The 16076-nt window shown below is 39.0% G+C and overlaps 1 long non-coding RNA gene and 2 pseudogenes across 1 annotated transcript; 1 reads left to right on the plus strand and 2 right to left on the minus strand.

The window, feature by feature from the left end:
* The first annotated feature begins 6176 nt into the window (after nt 1-6176).
* On the plus strand, nt 6177-6295 carry LOC134931571 (5S ribosomal RNA; annotated as a pseudogene).
* Nucleotides 6296-8680: 2385 nt separating this feature from the next.
* Nucleotides 8681-15987, minus strand: LOC134928967 (uncharacterized). Its single transcript, XR_010178171.1, has 2 exons — nt 15493-15987; nt 8681-9149 (listed from the first exon to the last, which is right to left on the minus strand). It is a non-coding gene; the product is annotated as an uncharacterized LOC134928967 (long non-coding RNA).
* Nucleotides 10555-10673, minus strand: LOC134930202 (5S ribosomal RNA; annotated as a pseudogene).
* Nucleotides 15988-16076: the final 89 nt, after the last annotated feature.

Below are 16076 nucleotides of genomic sequence, written 5' to 3' on the forward strand. Positions count from 1 at the left end.
TACAGTCCAGTTTTTAAGTATATCCATGGTTGAGTCCAGGTACCGCTTAAGACACCCGTGCTGTACTCAAGCATGGATATCCTTAAATCTGGACTGTAATGGTTGAGTTTTGGAAACTCTGCCTTAACTATTGCATTTTGCCTTCAATCAACATTCCAACATATCAAATTGATTTATGTATATACAGTAATGTTACTAATTAAATACTGATCCATATTTTAAGATTGCTACAGTACACTGATGATGATATTAAAGTAGATTTTGAAATCTGCAGAGAGGTTTGTTCATTAACCATTTACATTTCTAGCCCATTTTAAACCTAAATAAATAAGACATAAGGAATACTAAATGAAATAGAGCAGAGGTTCTCAAACACATTTCTCAAGACACCCCAACAGTCCAGGTTTTAAGTTTATTCATGCAGGTGACTTAATTAGCACTTCAGTCAATTTGATTTAATCCTCTGTGCTGAGCCATGGATATACCTAAAAGTTGGACCCTTGGGGTGCCTTGAGGACTGCGTTTGTGAAACCTCTGAAATAGAGAATTTTGTAGATTATCAATGACTTTACCAGAATAATCATGTCCATGGAACAAAATATAATTATTTAGTGGTATTGGGTATAGTGTTTTTTCCCCTGCACATAGTGCTATTAATATTTGAGAGAACTTCAATCAGTTACTGATGAATTTATAGACAGATAACTGCAATAGTGCAGGAACCTATAAAAAATAATCTTGTAAATAATACCAAAGATGATTAAACGTTAAGTGACAAATATTTGCAATACTTTGCTTTTCACCAGAAAGGATATAATGACCTTAGTCAGTTGTAAAGGTCTTATTGACATTTTTTTTTGTATTTGTTTGAAACTTTTGTGACTAATCAGTGGTTCTTCAATGAATCCACCGGGAACTTAAAACAATAGAGAATTTCAAGATATTGTTTCATGGCCACAAGAGAGTTAATTATATGGACGCATGTTGATTGATTCCTTTGGAAGACTATTAAATAACCTACTGGATGCATTTATCCAAATATTGACAAATTATACGTAGCTATTGTTAGAACTCTTATAGTTGACACATTTTTGCTAATTTACCTTTAAAATGTATTTCTCTTTTTATGATTATTGATGTGGACACATGCAATTTATTAAAATCGATAAAGATACACTACATGATAAAGTCTTTCCACTTGAATACAGGCATCAATGGGAAAAACTATGTCCACCAATTTCAGAATAAAATTACTTAAATAGTATTTTTTGACCTGAAGGAGGGTGACGTTGGATGTACCCTGTATACAGGGGTCCTATTCAGAATTTATGCAAAGGTAATCGCAAAATGCAGAAAGAAGAAAAAAATTGCAGTTTGCAACCTATGCTGAATTGGCCACAGACACAGATAATACAGTATGTACTAAATAGGATTGGAGCATGTGAGATGCAAATTGAATAAGATACAAATACTGTATAAAGTTTTATTTTTGTTACAGACAACACTAATAAACACATGGGCAGCATTCTGCTTCCCAAAGCGAGTAGCTAATACATAAATTAATTTTGTAAAACAATTTTTTTTAAGTGTAATGATTTTAAATCACAGTTGTAGCTCTTTTATTTAACTTGCATTCAATGAATCATCTCAAAATGTGAATCAAGGTTTCAGTACCCACAAGTCATGTCCCTCCAAACAGGCGCATATGCAACATTTTGTTGAGCAATTTGCATCAACACACCAACAACATCCCCTCACTGTACTTTGGCCATGTTTACATGGCACCTACAATCCCCATCTCAGGCCCTGTGTCACACGTAGTTCCAGGTGCAAGCTGCCTGGGAAAAAATTCTCATGTCAGCATGCATCAGGTCAACACAAGAATGTTTGCATGGTCAAACTGTTAACATGTAGCATGTCAACAGTGTTTCATGGTGACAGTCGTCATGTCTACATGGATGGAATGTCGACATGATAGAATGTCAACCTAAGACCCTGGTGACCCAGTAGTCACTTAACTGATTTTAGCAGCAGCAGTGTCTCCAGTGCCATCTTCCAGGGTCAAGGCAGACATGTAACCAGCAATTCAGATGTAGACGTGTGACTCAGAGGTGCTTCAGTGAGTATTATCCTCCGAACCCTAACATTAATTTCTACGACTAGCCCTAACCCACCTATAGTGCCTAACCCTAACTTTCAGTCCCATACAGCCTAGCACTAACACCCCCCCTCCAGCCAAACCTCAACCCTCCTGGTGGGACCTAAATCTAAAAATTGGCATTCTGAGATTGTCACCACTTCACATGGTGACAATTAGTATGTGGATGTTAGGAACATATCAGAATTCTGAGGATGTTGACATGGTCCCTGTCAACATGTGGAACAGTGTCAACAATCAATCTAGTATCGACATTGTGATGTCAGCATTATCAATGTCAACATGGTAACTATCAACCATGTGACTGGATGCCAATATCAGTTAAGGTGACATTCAGGGAAAGAGGGAGATGAAGCATATGACCTCTACTTCATCAACTGCCCCAGCCTGATCAGTGATAACCTTTCTCCAGTTAAGCATGAGGGGGCACCCAGTCACTGTGCTTCCTGCTGGCATTGTTTCCTCACAGCACTGTGGCCATAAGTTCTGTTCTGACCAGAGCAACATCTGTCTGAAATTGTTATGCTTTCCCTGTGTTTGCATTGGTTCCTTTCAGTTCCTTTCACAGTCTAGAACAGTGGTTCCCAAACTCGTTCTTCAGAACCCCAAGTAGTTCACGTTTTCCAGGTCTCCCCACAGAGTCACACGTGAACTAATTAGCCTCACCTGAGGATGTTTTAAAATGTGTCAATGAGTAATTAGTACACCTGTGCACCTGCTAGATGATCTGGAAAACAAGAACTGTTGAGGGTTCTTGAGGGCCGAGTATGGTAACCTCTGGTCCAGACAATGTACAAATAGTTTAATGGTAGTGTGTGTAATGTGTACAGTATATCTGTGTTAGATGGTGACCTCCACTGGGACAGGGAATTATGTGAATTGTTAGATATTCTAAGTAAAGCATTCACAATATGTTCAGTTGGTCCTGTAAGATAATAACAGTCATATAATTTAGCTGCTTGATCTCAAATATCTATTTTGATCACCTTCAATATAATTTTCCAGAGCTCGGTAATAACACAAAAAAAGAAACAAAGTGCTTTATTACATGTAACACCAGCCAGGGTATAACACTATGTTAGGTTTACAATCCTGCAAGAATTATTATCTTTTCTCTGTTGGCAGTTTCACAACAAGTGAACATTCAAATGCAGTACCAGAGGGTGAAGACTCTTTATGGATAATGATTGCAGCAAAATGCTTTGCCTTAGGACATGCCCCAGGAAAGGAAAGGTACTGTAGCTGAGAAGGTAGAGCTTGTTACAGCAGCAACAACAAAAAAGAATGTAGTAATAACAGAGATTTGTCTTCTCAAACACACACAGCATAAAGGCAAATAATAGGCAGCAAGGCTATTAAACTACAAAAGAAAAGACAAGACATAACTTGTGACGTCTAAGATACACTGAGCGCTTTGTGATGCCAGCCACGGTACAGCTTTCTACATTTACATCTATTCATGCTACTCTAAATGTCTATTTTTTAAAGGAAAAATAAATGGTAAATGGTACATAATAACCTGATCCATTGATAATGGTAAGCATTTCAGTACATGTGTGATCTACACAGCATTGTGCTCAGAAGCTTTCTTGTACTAAACAAGTAATTGAAATGTGCAATCAGTTCTAGTGCATTCAATCCTTTTTCATTCTGACAGAGCTAAAATGCATTTCTTATTTTATAATACCCTTTATTACAGATTCTTTTTTTTTTACATTAGCTACAGGGGTATTTATAGTGACTTAAAAAGGAGTATTTTAAACAGAAGCAACGATAGTGAGAAATATATATTATTTGTATTAACAAACTTGGAACTTAAATGGAAAGCGTTCAACTGTTTGACGAATAAAGGATGATGTGTTAATATTTCCTTCCTTCTCTAATACATACAGAAACAGTCAATGGGAGAAATTCATTAAAAACAAAATGTATACCTAATTATGTTTTAAAATATAGAGTTTCTCCTACTGAAGCATATTTTAATTGCCTTTCCCCTCTCTTTCTATAAATATATATAGACTACTGACCTCATTGATGAAATATTATGTTTTGTTAGCAGCTCACCAGTACCCAGTAACCACATTAGCTAACTTCTCCACTCATTTGGTCCAGCATTTCCGATCATTGATCATGGTAACTCGGATGTAATATTCCGAAATTCAGGGTAACATCTGAATATCAATATCATTATTTTTTATTTATTTTTGTGTGCCATTTAAGTGTTTTTTAGTGTGTAATAAACTGGATTTTTTTAATAAAACATTTGTTTCTGTTATCAAGCTCCTAACTGGTATATACTCTATAACAATGTAAGTGGATACAACTGTAATATTAATGTAATGATTTAATATTACTTTGGGATATTTTCTTTCAGGTGTTTAAAAAAATTGGATATTATAAGATTCATTTGCACAACTTAAAATGTGCGTGAAGCTTACATTATCAACACTTTCCATTAACATTAACCTATTTCTACCGTCAGTACAATTATTTTAGGTTTACAGTGCATGGAAATGGGAATGGTTACTAGTAAAGATTATCCGTAAAAATAGTGTTTTATAATTAGTAAATTCAGAAACCTTCCCCTTTTATAGCATTTCCCATAACCATAGACTTCAAATATGATTTGTTACCCCAGCTATACTCGTATCTTAAGAAAGATCTCTTGTTAAATGGCACTGGCGACATTTCCCAGGGATTTCTCAATATGCAGAAAATATGTTTTGAACTGGCCCTGACATCAGCGCACCTCTGTTGCTATAGGGACCATACAGCATCAGCACCAATGAGGAAACAGTGCAGAGCATTCTCCACTGTGCATGTGAAGTTCTCTGGGAAAATGTTGCCAGCACCACTTCTCTTGTGAGAGGCAAGTGTAGTATGTGGATGCAGGGAGTGGGTTCCCCTGGACCCAGGTACCTGTGTGCACACTGCACACCCTGCATTAATTATAGAAATGCCTATGGTTGTGACAAGTGAGAACTAGTTACTGTAGCACCTAGTGGTCATGTCAATGTTATGTCTTCACAAATGGCAGGGGTCTGTGCTTTCTACACTTAGTATGACAAAAATTAAAAAGGATAGATGCTGAAGACAACTTACAGGGAGGTAGTCACTCACTACAAATGCATGGTGAAATGTCTGATGAGATGAAAAGCTATAAAAGGGGTGTTTTGAGAGAGCAAAAGACAAGAGCGACTATGTGTCTTTTCCAGGGCACACTTATGAAAATGAAAAGGTGAATGTATCAATAGTTAACTTTTATTGAGATACACTTAAAAAAGGGGGAGAGAAGGCAAACATTCATATATAAGCGCAAAAATGCTACCATTTCCTGGCGAAATTTACACAAGATAAGTATAAATTCGAGCTTTACTGCTCTGCTTAATACATCTATATTGTGTACAGTTTGCAAACAAGCTGGGGCAAGCTGTTTTCATCAGTTACACCATATATATCTATTACAGTTATAGCTTGAATTTACTGTGTGTAATCTCATTCTCAACAAAAAAATCTTTCATATCTCGTATTTTACTAAGGGACATTGTGCACCTCTTCTGAGGACACTATTTTCCCATTATCATCTATTTTCTCTTTCTAATTTTTCTGGGTTACTCTCTCATCCCATAACCAGCAGTGGCATTCTGCAATGCTTATGGTAACAGAACGCTACCCTATTCAGGGACAGCAGAAGTACCCCTGTATCTCTTATTTCTGAGCCATTGTCTAGTTCTGATCACTCTCTCATTCTGTCATTCGATGCAGAGACAGATGATTGAACAGCAGAAGTGTCAAGAACCATAGACCTGGCTCTTGTTTTCTAAAATCTAGTGCATGCACATGTGAAAAATTACACACTAAGACACATGTCATTCATCAATATCTTTTATTCAACACAATTGTCATTATATTGAATTAATTCCTGGTACCTATCAGTATAAATTTATTACTCTGCATATATATAAACCCTATAATTGTCTATGCATTTGGATTGATTGCATGTGTTGGAGTTTTACTTACCTACGGTCAGACCACACTGGGTATGCCCAACCTCATCTGATCTTGGAAGCTATGCACTGCAGGGCCTGGTCAGTACCTGGATGGGAGACCACCAGGGAATACTAGGTACCGTAGGTATTTTACTCTCCCACACCAATCAAATTTTGCCAATCTTGGTTGATGCATAGACCTAGATATTCAATCCAAACTCCTCATAGAGCAACTGTGCATATCATTGTGCGACAGTATATCTCAAATTTATAGAAGAATCCTTCACGTGTCAGTTATCGTAGATTGCGGGTATGTGTTAAAACCTATTTACCCACAGTCAGACCTCACTTGGTCTACCCAACCTCCTCTAATCTTGGAAGCTACATTTTATAGGGCTTGATCACTACCTGGATGGGAGACCACCAGGGAAAACTAGGTACCATAGATAATTTCATTCTTTCACACTAAATTGTGACCTTCCTTCTGACACATCACAGCTGAGCTTAGTTGAGCTATTTTATTCCCAAAAATTTCCCATCACAGGAAAATAAAGTAATTTTTATTGACTACTAAGGGAATATATATATATTTTTTGCTTATTTACCCAATTTCTTCACATAGAAATGGTAGCATTTTTTGCACTTATATATGAATGTTTGCCTTCTCTCCCCCTTTTTTTAAGCGTATCTCAATAAAAATTAAATATTAATACATTCACCTTTTCATTTTCATGTGTGCCCTGGAAAAGACACATAGTCGCTCTTGTCTTTTGCTCTCTCAAAAGACCACACTCCTTTTATAGTTTATTGAACTCTCTTCTGGGAGCACCACCAACCTATTGCTGAACTTAAGGTTTTTTATTAGGCTTGATCTTGGTTAACAATAATGTAAAAGACAAACAATATTTCATACACCATATCCTGTGCAGATTTCTACCTTTTTACTGAGATGAAAAGCTCAATGGGCCACTGTGCAATAATACCATAACATCACCGTTGGGCGTTTCTCCTGTAGTCTAGGGCCAATCTGCGTTTAACAAAGGATATATAATCTTCGTGTTGCAGTCAGAAACTCATACATAATGAGTATCAAGCAGTAATTGAGTGCAAAAAACAAATATTTTATTATTCTAAAAAAAATCTAATTAAAATACATAGAACATATTAGTAGAGTAAAAAGCTTTAAACAGATGATAAATAACCATATATGGAATACCTGATATATTTTCAAGAATATTAGAATAAGCGCTAAGCTGATGCCATATAAAATAAAAGCATGACAACATGGCACTAGAGTACAGGTGTGTAGGGGACAGCTGAGTGTATAATGCTCTCCTTGTGGGGGCAACAGCACAAATTAACTCTCAATATGGAGAATGCAACACTTAGAACATGTTTTATGTGTACAAGTAGAAGAGAATCATCCCAATGGAAAACAATTACAATTTAGGATAGTAGGTTGCAGTCCTAATACCTGTAGCAGCAGACAAGAGTAAAGACAACCCAAGAATACTCAGTACACCAATTGGTAACAGTGCTACTTATCAGGATCAATCAAAATACATGAATGTTATATGAACCACTTAGGCGCTATCTTTACATTGCAAATAATGCTAAGAACAATTGAACACATACAGTACAGGTGAAGTGTTTCAATGTAATAAGAGGAGACCCACAGAAAAAAAGCACACAATCCCCATATAAACCATGGTAAACTTGAGGACAAAACATAGACCACTTTCCTATTAATTAATTTTGTCCATAGTAATATGTGCAGTCCTTCTGTCTCAATCAAGCTATTAGATTCTTTCCAAGGTTCAGGATATTCCATTCATGGGATGAACAGGTACATCAATTCTTTTTTCCTTATCAGTATTGAAAGGATAAGTTACCTCACCATACATGTGATCCAAAGAAATCTAGGTCACTAGGTGATGAGATATAGGCTGACATGAAGATATGAACCAATCTCTGGCCATGCTGGTAATAAAAGCCAAACATCTCAATTCAGTCGCTTACATGCTACATTATGATACATCATCGAGTGTTAGAATTATCAAACCTCTGGGCTGTGGCTGTACTTTGAACTTCTGTAGTTAATGTTCCAAGACATAATTAAGAAAGAAACTGTTTTACTGAGGTGTCTACAACAAATAATGGGGCAGATGTATTAAGCCTGGAGATGGCATAAGGAAATGATAAACCAGTAATAAGTGCAAGGCGATAAACGCACCAGCCAATCAGCTCCTAACTGTTAATTTACATATTGGAGCTGATTGGCTGATGCGTTTATCACATCTGCCGCATTGAACACTCATGTTATAACAATGTAAAGTAACTAACATGATTCTTTGCTCCCAGTGACTTCATCAGAGGCGTTTAGTCAAACAGCCTAACCTTGTACCTCTCTGCACACCTCCTTTGTTATGCCAGCTCCAGTGGCTCTTCTTTCTTCTTTGACTACACAAGTTTATCTTCCTCAGGCTAGGCCCATATACACTCTAAAATTACATAATGTGGCTCCCTTTAAAAATTAGAATAATCAAGTAGATTTATTAAAGGGATGTAAGAGGATGTGAGTCCAGGGATGGTCACTTTAGAGAGAAAATAATGACAGTAATTTTGGTACAAATTAAATATGACAAACATAAACAAATGAATTTTCAATATGGTAACCAATAGGCAATAATTCTTTCCAATTAAATAGACTTCTGTATCTTATCTGCTGTAGAACCGCTCTCAAATACACTGCTGGCATGTCTGCTGTGGTCCTCAGCATGCTGTCTGCAGGTTTTCAGTGGCTTTAGCACCACCTCAGTGCTGTTGCTTGCTTAGTGTCTGCTTTTAGACCTGCGGGACCTTCACTGCAAACTGCATGTGCAATAGGTGAATCACTTTCCTTTTGCCTGGTTGTCTATTATTGGCATTCTGCAATGGTGGTAGCCTCCCAAGTTACAGTGTCTATTGGCTTTTAATAGAGCTAGGGGTAACCGAAATGTACTCTGAAATGAAAGCATATAACAAATATACAGTTGGAGATAAAAAATGAATCATAGAATCATTTTGTTTACCAAATTTTTATCTACATTTTCTTTATCATCAATGGTTTTTATTGAAAATGTTTCAGTTTTCAAAATGGGGATGTACAGAAAAAAAGAAGAAAAGAGGGAGGGAGGGGTCAAGGTAATACATCAACACGAGAAAAAATACCAAAAAGAGATAACATAACAGTAGTTACCACATATAAATTCAACAGAATACATTACAAATCCAAAGGCAAGATAAAGTACAGACCATAAAGACGATAGGGCTAGTGGTGTAGGCTCAGAACCAAACTAAGAGCAGGAAAATTCCCCAGGTTCATTCAAGTTGAACTGAAGTGTGTGTTGGGGAGAAGGGTGTGCAATGTGGTTTGCCCCCTCACCATCTGTAATATATTCATGCCAAGGCAACCAGCAAACCAGGGGGGAGTTAGCAGAAAAGGAATAAGGTAAATAGTCCGTCTCCATTAGAAAGTGAAACTGAACTTTGTGGATAACCTTCGTACGCGGGGGTAAGGAGGGCTGTTTCCAGCATTGAGTAAGGGTGGATCTGGCCGCAACACAGATATGGCCTAGGACGTAAAGGTGATAAGAACCCAACGTACGTGGGTAGACATTCAGGAAGGCTATAAGGGGGTCAGAGACACATTTAATACTGCATTAATAAGCCCAAATATTGCTTCCCAGAACTTTTTTTTAGAAGGGGGCAAGACCAAAACACATGAAATAGGTGACCTACTGCCCCCCATAAAGAAGAATGATCCGGCACCAGTCTGATAACGTAATAAATGTAATAGAGAACCAAAGGTGGACAATCAGAATATGATATATCCCAAAATGTAAGTCCTTGTTGGTGGTGTGCCCAGAGTCAAGTAAACACACGTTGAACAGAAAAGAGAAACAGAAGACTCTTGTGTGGGTGCTCTCTTATTCTAAATTTTAAATTCTGTGACAGGTAGAAATATTAAAACATAGATTTTATTACTAATTATTAACAAATCAAACAAAGAATTACCCAAAACCCAATGCCTCAGCAGACAGATAATGTGCATAAAATATGTTAAAATGTTCTGGTCATACTACACATAGTAGTTTGAAAGGATGTGGACACAGTAAGTCCTACACCAATTTCCCTTGACCAGTAGAGAGAAGTCTGTATTAATTAGAATTAGGTCAGCGACACGTTGGGAACCTAATCACTGGTATATAAATAATGCTAAACAAGCAGCAGTAGTAATTTTAGTTTTCTGCTGAATGGTTAAGTAGAAAAAGCAAAAGATATTACTGATAAGAATGAAAAAAAGGAAAAGATGGTGATACTGCTGTTGGTGTTATGTTTGAATCACAACCTAAGTAGATTCTGAAACCTCTACAACACCAGGTATTCCTTGGAGATCTCCCATCCAAGCACTGACCCAGCCCAGCACTGTTTAGCTTCCAAGATCAGTCGAGATCGGGCATTTGCAATGCGGTATGGCAGTAGAGTAATCGGACTTGGTGTGATATACCAATGAGAGTGCACCAATATAAAAATGAGTAGAATCAAGTTTATATTAGAGCTGAAGATAAATAGAGAAGATATGGATCTGCTATCTGTGTTAGGCAGGGGGACAGAACACGTCACACCAGTGTCGAGTCAGCCCCCTGGATCACAGATGAGAGTCCACCGAAATATGCAAAGTCAGAAAAAACAGATATATTCATATGCTGGTATGCATATGTTGAAGATAAATATTGATAGGCTTGTTAGCAGATATTTGTATACAACCCCACATCAAATGGAAAAGAGAATTAATGATTGTCTATTATGAAAAAAACGCATAAGAAGCAAAAACAACAGCTATGGATACAAGTTACCAAATGCACAAAAAATACATGCAAATTTCTGCAAATGAATGTGTCATATAGTTGTAATAGTTACATTAGATTAATCTAAATAGGTAAACTCTTATAACAACGAGTGAAGATGCAATCCAGGCAATAAACCCCGCAAATAAACAGGCATAAGATCCCCAAATGCTAAATGCAAATAGGGAAGAATGGTGCACTAAATAAAGCTGCCGATAGGCATAGATGTACTGTATTAACTCACCAAAAAGTCCTGCTATTTATAAGGGAAGAGTATAAACAAGTCAGATCTGTATGTTCATTTAATATACAACTATGGTCTATGTTACTAAAAGGAATGAGTATGTAACCTAACCAATTATACAGCTATTCAATGATAACAGATATTAACAGACAATAAATCAGCATCAATAAGTGTATGAAATAATAAGTTAAACTGCCAAAACCGTCAGTTTTACACTTCTCGAAGTACCATACGTACCAGTTAAATACGCAAGTGGGGATCACACTGTTGCATGAAAACTGGTGAAGAGGGACCCTCTGGAAGACGTGTTTCGCCCAATTTACCTGGCTTGTTCACTTCCTGTTGTATGGGGAAGGTGTCACATGGCATTGAAATATCCTGTCTGTAAGGTGCATAGCAATCAGATACGCCGTATGTAAGGATAGGGATGTGGCATAAGGTAACAATGGATGGAAGCTGGATTAGCAACTTCCGCCTACGTGTGAGGCGTATACCTATCAGGTGCACCATAAGTAAGGGGAAGGAGGCAGCGTGAGGTAACTAAGGACGGAAGCTGAATTAGCAGTTTCCGCCTGCAGGTATTGAGAGGATGCAGTGCTGTCATAATATGTGCGCCGCTGTCAGAGTAAGGGGACTAAGGATCTGCATTGTCACTGGTTAGTGCTACTACCCTATTATGTGACGTACTAGTGTAGCTGGGGTTGCCTAGCAACAGCGCAACCGCTCGCCAGACTGTAACAAATAACATTATAATAGAATTTAAAGAGGAGAAAAAGGAAAAAGAGGTACTGTGAAGTGAAGGTGGAATTACTGCCCCAAATGTAGTAGTGTACAAAACAGACAATGCATAGGCTAAATTGCTTGTAGGAATTGACTAACCACTTAGGGCACATTGAAACAGTAGCATGTTATGTGAAAATTATAATTGAGTATGATAGCTGCACATTATAAGAAATAGCAGGAAGGCTGCTAAGGTACAGGAATAGCAGAAAAGCTGCTAAAATGTGCAGTAAAGGGGTGGGGGTAAAAGAATACACAAATTAGGGCCACCTTGTAAACAATAAAAAAGAAATAATAAATAAATAAAATATTTTTTTTTAAATAAAAAATATGTGAACCCCTCGGGTGATGAGTTATGCAAACCCACTGTGAATGTAGGAATTAGTGAACCATATACCTTAAGGATCAGCATTAGGAGGGATTGCTGACTCTAGTAGTGCCATAGGGGAAGTCAGGGGTATCCCCAGGTAAGCTGGCTCTCAGATGCTGTAGGTGCCATTACCATGTGGCCTTACACTGGGAATTTAACCCAGATATATATATATGTAATTATTTATGGGGTGGGTGTGGGGTGCAGTGGCCCCTGTGTCGGTATGGGTGGGCTGTTGCAGGTCGGCACACCCTAACACTTTATTAACACTTATTATTTTTCCTATCACTTTGTATATATTTTTTAATCACACCACTTACATAGCACTTCTGTGCTTCTTATTAACCCCTATTAATTTTCACCTGTGTGCTGACCTGGGGTGGCCGACCTGTGCCGACATTGTGGGGTCCTGCACCCCAGGCCCATACCTAGTATTAGGGACCCCCAGTGACGGAGAAGCCTTGTCGATCGGCCTGGGGGCTTAACCCTATATCTGCAGATATACGCAACTAAGATCTCCGTATTATCTGACTTATTATATAGTAATGTTATTCACTCGGTGTGCATTAGGGAACACAGTTTTTTTTCCTACACAGAATTACCCCTCCCCTTTTAGCACCTGAGTGACATTACAATCTGATTGAGCAGCTTCCCACCTTGTGTATTGTATATAGAGAGGCACAAATGGGTCAGCATTAGGAGGGATTGCTGACTCTAGTAGTGCCATAGGGGAAGTCAGGGGTATCCCCAGGTAAGCTGGCTCTCAGATGCTGTAGGTGCCATTACCATGTGGCCTTACACTGGGAATTTAACCCAGATATATATATATGTAATTATTTATGGGGTGGGTGTGGGGTGCAGTGGCCCCTGTGTCGGTATGGGTGGGCTGTTGCAGGTCGGCACACCCTAACACTTTATTAACACTTATTATTTTTCCTATCACTTTGTATATATTTTTTAATCACACCACTTACATAGCACTTCTGTGCTTCTTATTAACCCCTATTAATTTTCACCTGTGTGCTGACCTGGGGTGGCCGACCTGTGCCGACATTGTGGGGTCCTGCACCCCAGGCCCATACCTAGTATTAGGGACCCCCAGTGACGGAGAAGCCTTGTCGATCGGCCTGGGGGCTTAACCCTATATCTGCAGATATACGCAACTAAGATCTCCGTATTATCTGACTTATTATATAGTAATGTTATTCACTCGGTGTGCATTAGGGAACACAGTTTTTTTTCCTACACAGAATTACCCCTCCCCTTTTAGCACCTGAGTGACATTACAATCTGATTGAGCAGCTTCCCACCTTGTGTACCTTAAGGATCCTACCTTGTATTTGTAGGTCTTCTCTTGTCTTCGCGGAGAGCTGAGCATTGTCAATTTACTCAGGATAAACAGTCGCTGGTTTTCGTCAACAGCTCAATTTATTTATTAATATGGGCCCTCATTCCGAGTTGTTCGCTCGTTCTTTTTCATCGCATCGCAGTGAAAATCCGCTTAGTACGCATGCGCAATGTTCGCACTGCGACTGCGCCAAGTAACTTTACTATGAAGAAAGTATTTTTACTCACGGCTTTTTCTTCGCTCCGGCGATCGTAATGTGATTGACAGGAAATGGGTGTTACTGGGCGGAAACACGGCGTTTCAGGGGCGTGTGGCTGAAAACGCTACCGTTTCCGGAAAAAACGCAGGAGTGGCCGGAGAAACGGTGGGAGTGCCTGGGCGAACGCTGGGTGTGTTTGTGACGTCAACCAGGAACGACAAGCACTGAACTGATCGCACAGGCAGAGTAAGTCTGGAGCTACTCTGAAACTGCTAAGTAGTTAGTAATCGCAATATTGCGAATACATCGGTCGCAATTTTAAGAAGCTAAGATTCACTCCCAGTAGGCGGCGGCTTAGCGTGTGTAACTCTGCTAAATTCGCCTTGCGACCGATCAACTCGGAATGAGGGCCATGGTTCAAAGATGCCCTTCTCTTTCAACAAGTATTACAACAAATGTCAATTTCACAAATTGGTTTGCTTTTCACAATACACAGGAACAATTGCCTACACAATAAACAGAATGTTTGATTAGGCCGGAACCTGTCGTCTCTGGGTCTTCCTTCTTAAGCGGATTAGAAATCTTAACTCTGAACTTTTATGCATAACACTAGTACCAGATACAAGAAGGTTAGGACAGTGAATTCCTCAATAACCAAAGTAGCAATAGAGTGTCATGCATGCAGTGACAAGAACTATATTAAAGTGACACAAATCAATGTTCTTTTCCCCTTTAGTTTATACTGCGCAGGTTATTAGCTTACTACCACGTTGGTGCACATGAAGTTTATGGCGCCTAATAGGAATCTTTGAGGTATAGCGTTTATATGTACTCCCTGCCTTTAGCCAAGAACAATTCTGCTTGTATTCTTTCCATTCGAGTTCTTTGTAAATAAGTTGAAAGTATTTCCTTAACTGCAGAAAGAGTTAATTGGTGCTGATAAATCTCTGTGAAGGTGAAGCAGGCTTAATATATTGGTCCTAAATGATTGTCTCGAGCTGAACTCTGTATCCCTCTGAATAAGATAGGTACCTGGTCCTGCCTGGCTGTTTACTGACTGTGCACTGGACAGGGCTCACTTAAACCCAGCTTAGGTTTTTGTAGATCACCTGCAGAGTGTCCTCAATGTATAAGTGCAATGCAATAGCTAGAGGTAAAGTGGTTAATAATTATGAGGTCTCAGCTAATACTTTAAGTCTCTGTATTCTCTATGCTGCTGTAATATCAGGGTCTTCATGACTTTAGGACGGTGGCACTATGCTGCAGCAATTGGCTCTAACTACATGCCAAAGTGAGGTGATACTGTGTCCGGTCAAAAATAGCTTATCTTGCTCTGGACAGTCAGTGTAGGTTGACTTGAAATAGGCTATTTTAGATTAATATTGTTCAGTTGGATGTGATAATCCCTTCAGGAACATACAGCCCTACTATAGCTGTCTCTGTGCGCCCTCTGATTGCCTTATATGGACTGTCTGGGGCCACCTCCCGATCCTCCCTGTGTGTTCACACACTTACTCACTGTCGGGCAGAGTCTCCATCTATGAATGTCAGTCACCTCCAAGACACTTTCCTGAAGGCGTCCCCACTAGAAGTATCTTACAGCAGGCAGTCAGAGGGAGGGATCCGCTACCGCCCCCATCATCAGCATCAGCGATGACATCTTCTCTGTAGCGCGGATAAGGATCTCCACACCGGACTCACTCTCCAAGCTCAGCGGGACACACCGGAGTCTGTTCGGGGTAATTCAGCTTAACTTTGTCATCAGATGCAGGTACGAAGCGGTTACCACAGCTGTTAATGCCGCACCGAGTACGCATCACCAGCGCACCTCTCTCCGTCCCCTCAGCGAGCTCTCCATCAACTACCTCTCCCAACTGTCACCGGCCTAACCACCTGACTGGTCATGTGACCTGCTCCTGAGCTCTTGAGCAGTTGCTGGGGCTGCGGTCTGTCAGTTATATAATGACATACACCTGCACTGTAGTGTGATGCACAATGTCAGACATACTGTAATACTTCACATTGTGGGGTATTACAAATATATATAATTATACAATCATAGGGTAATAATAAAATCTAAAGGAAAACTAAAGTGTGAA

The sequence above is a fragment of the Pseudophryne corroboree genome, chromosome 5 (genome assembly GCF_028390025.1).
Source record: "Pseudophryne corroboree isolate aPseCor3 chromosome 5, aPseCor3.hap2, whole genome shotgun sequence".
Classification (NCBI taxonomy): domain Eukaryota; kingdom Metazoa; phylum Chordata; class Amphibia; order Anura; family Myobatrachidae; genus Pseudophryne; species Pseudophryne corroboree.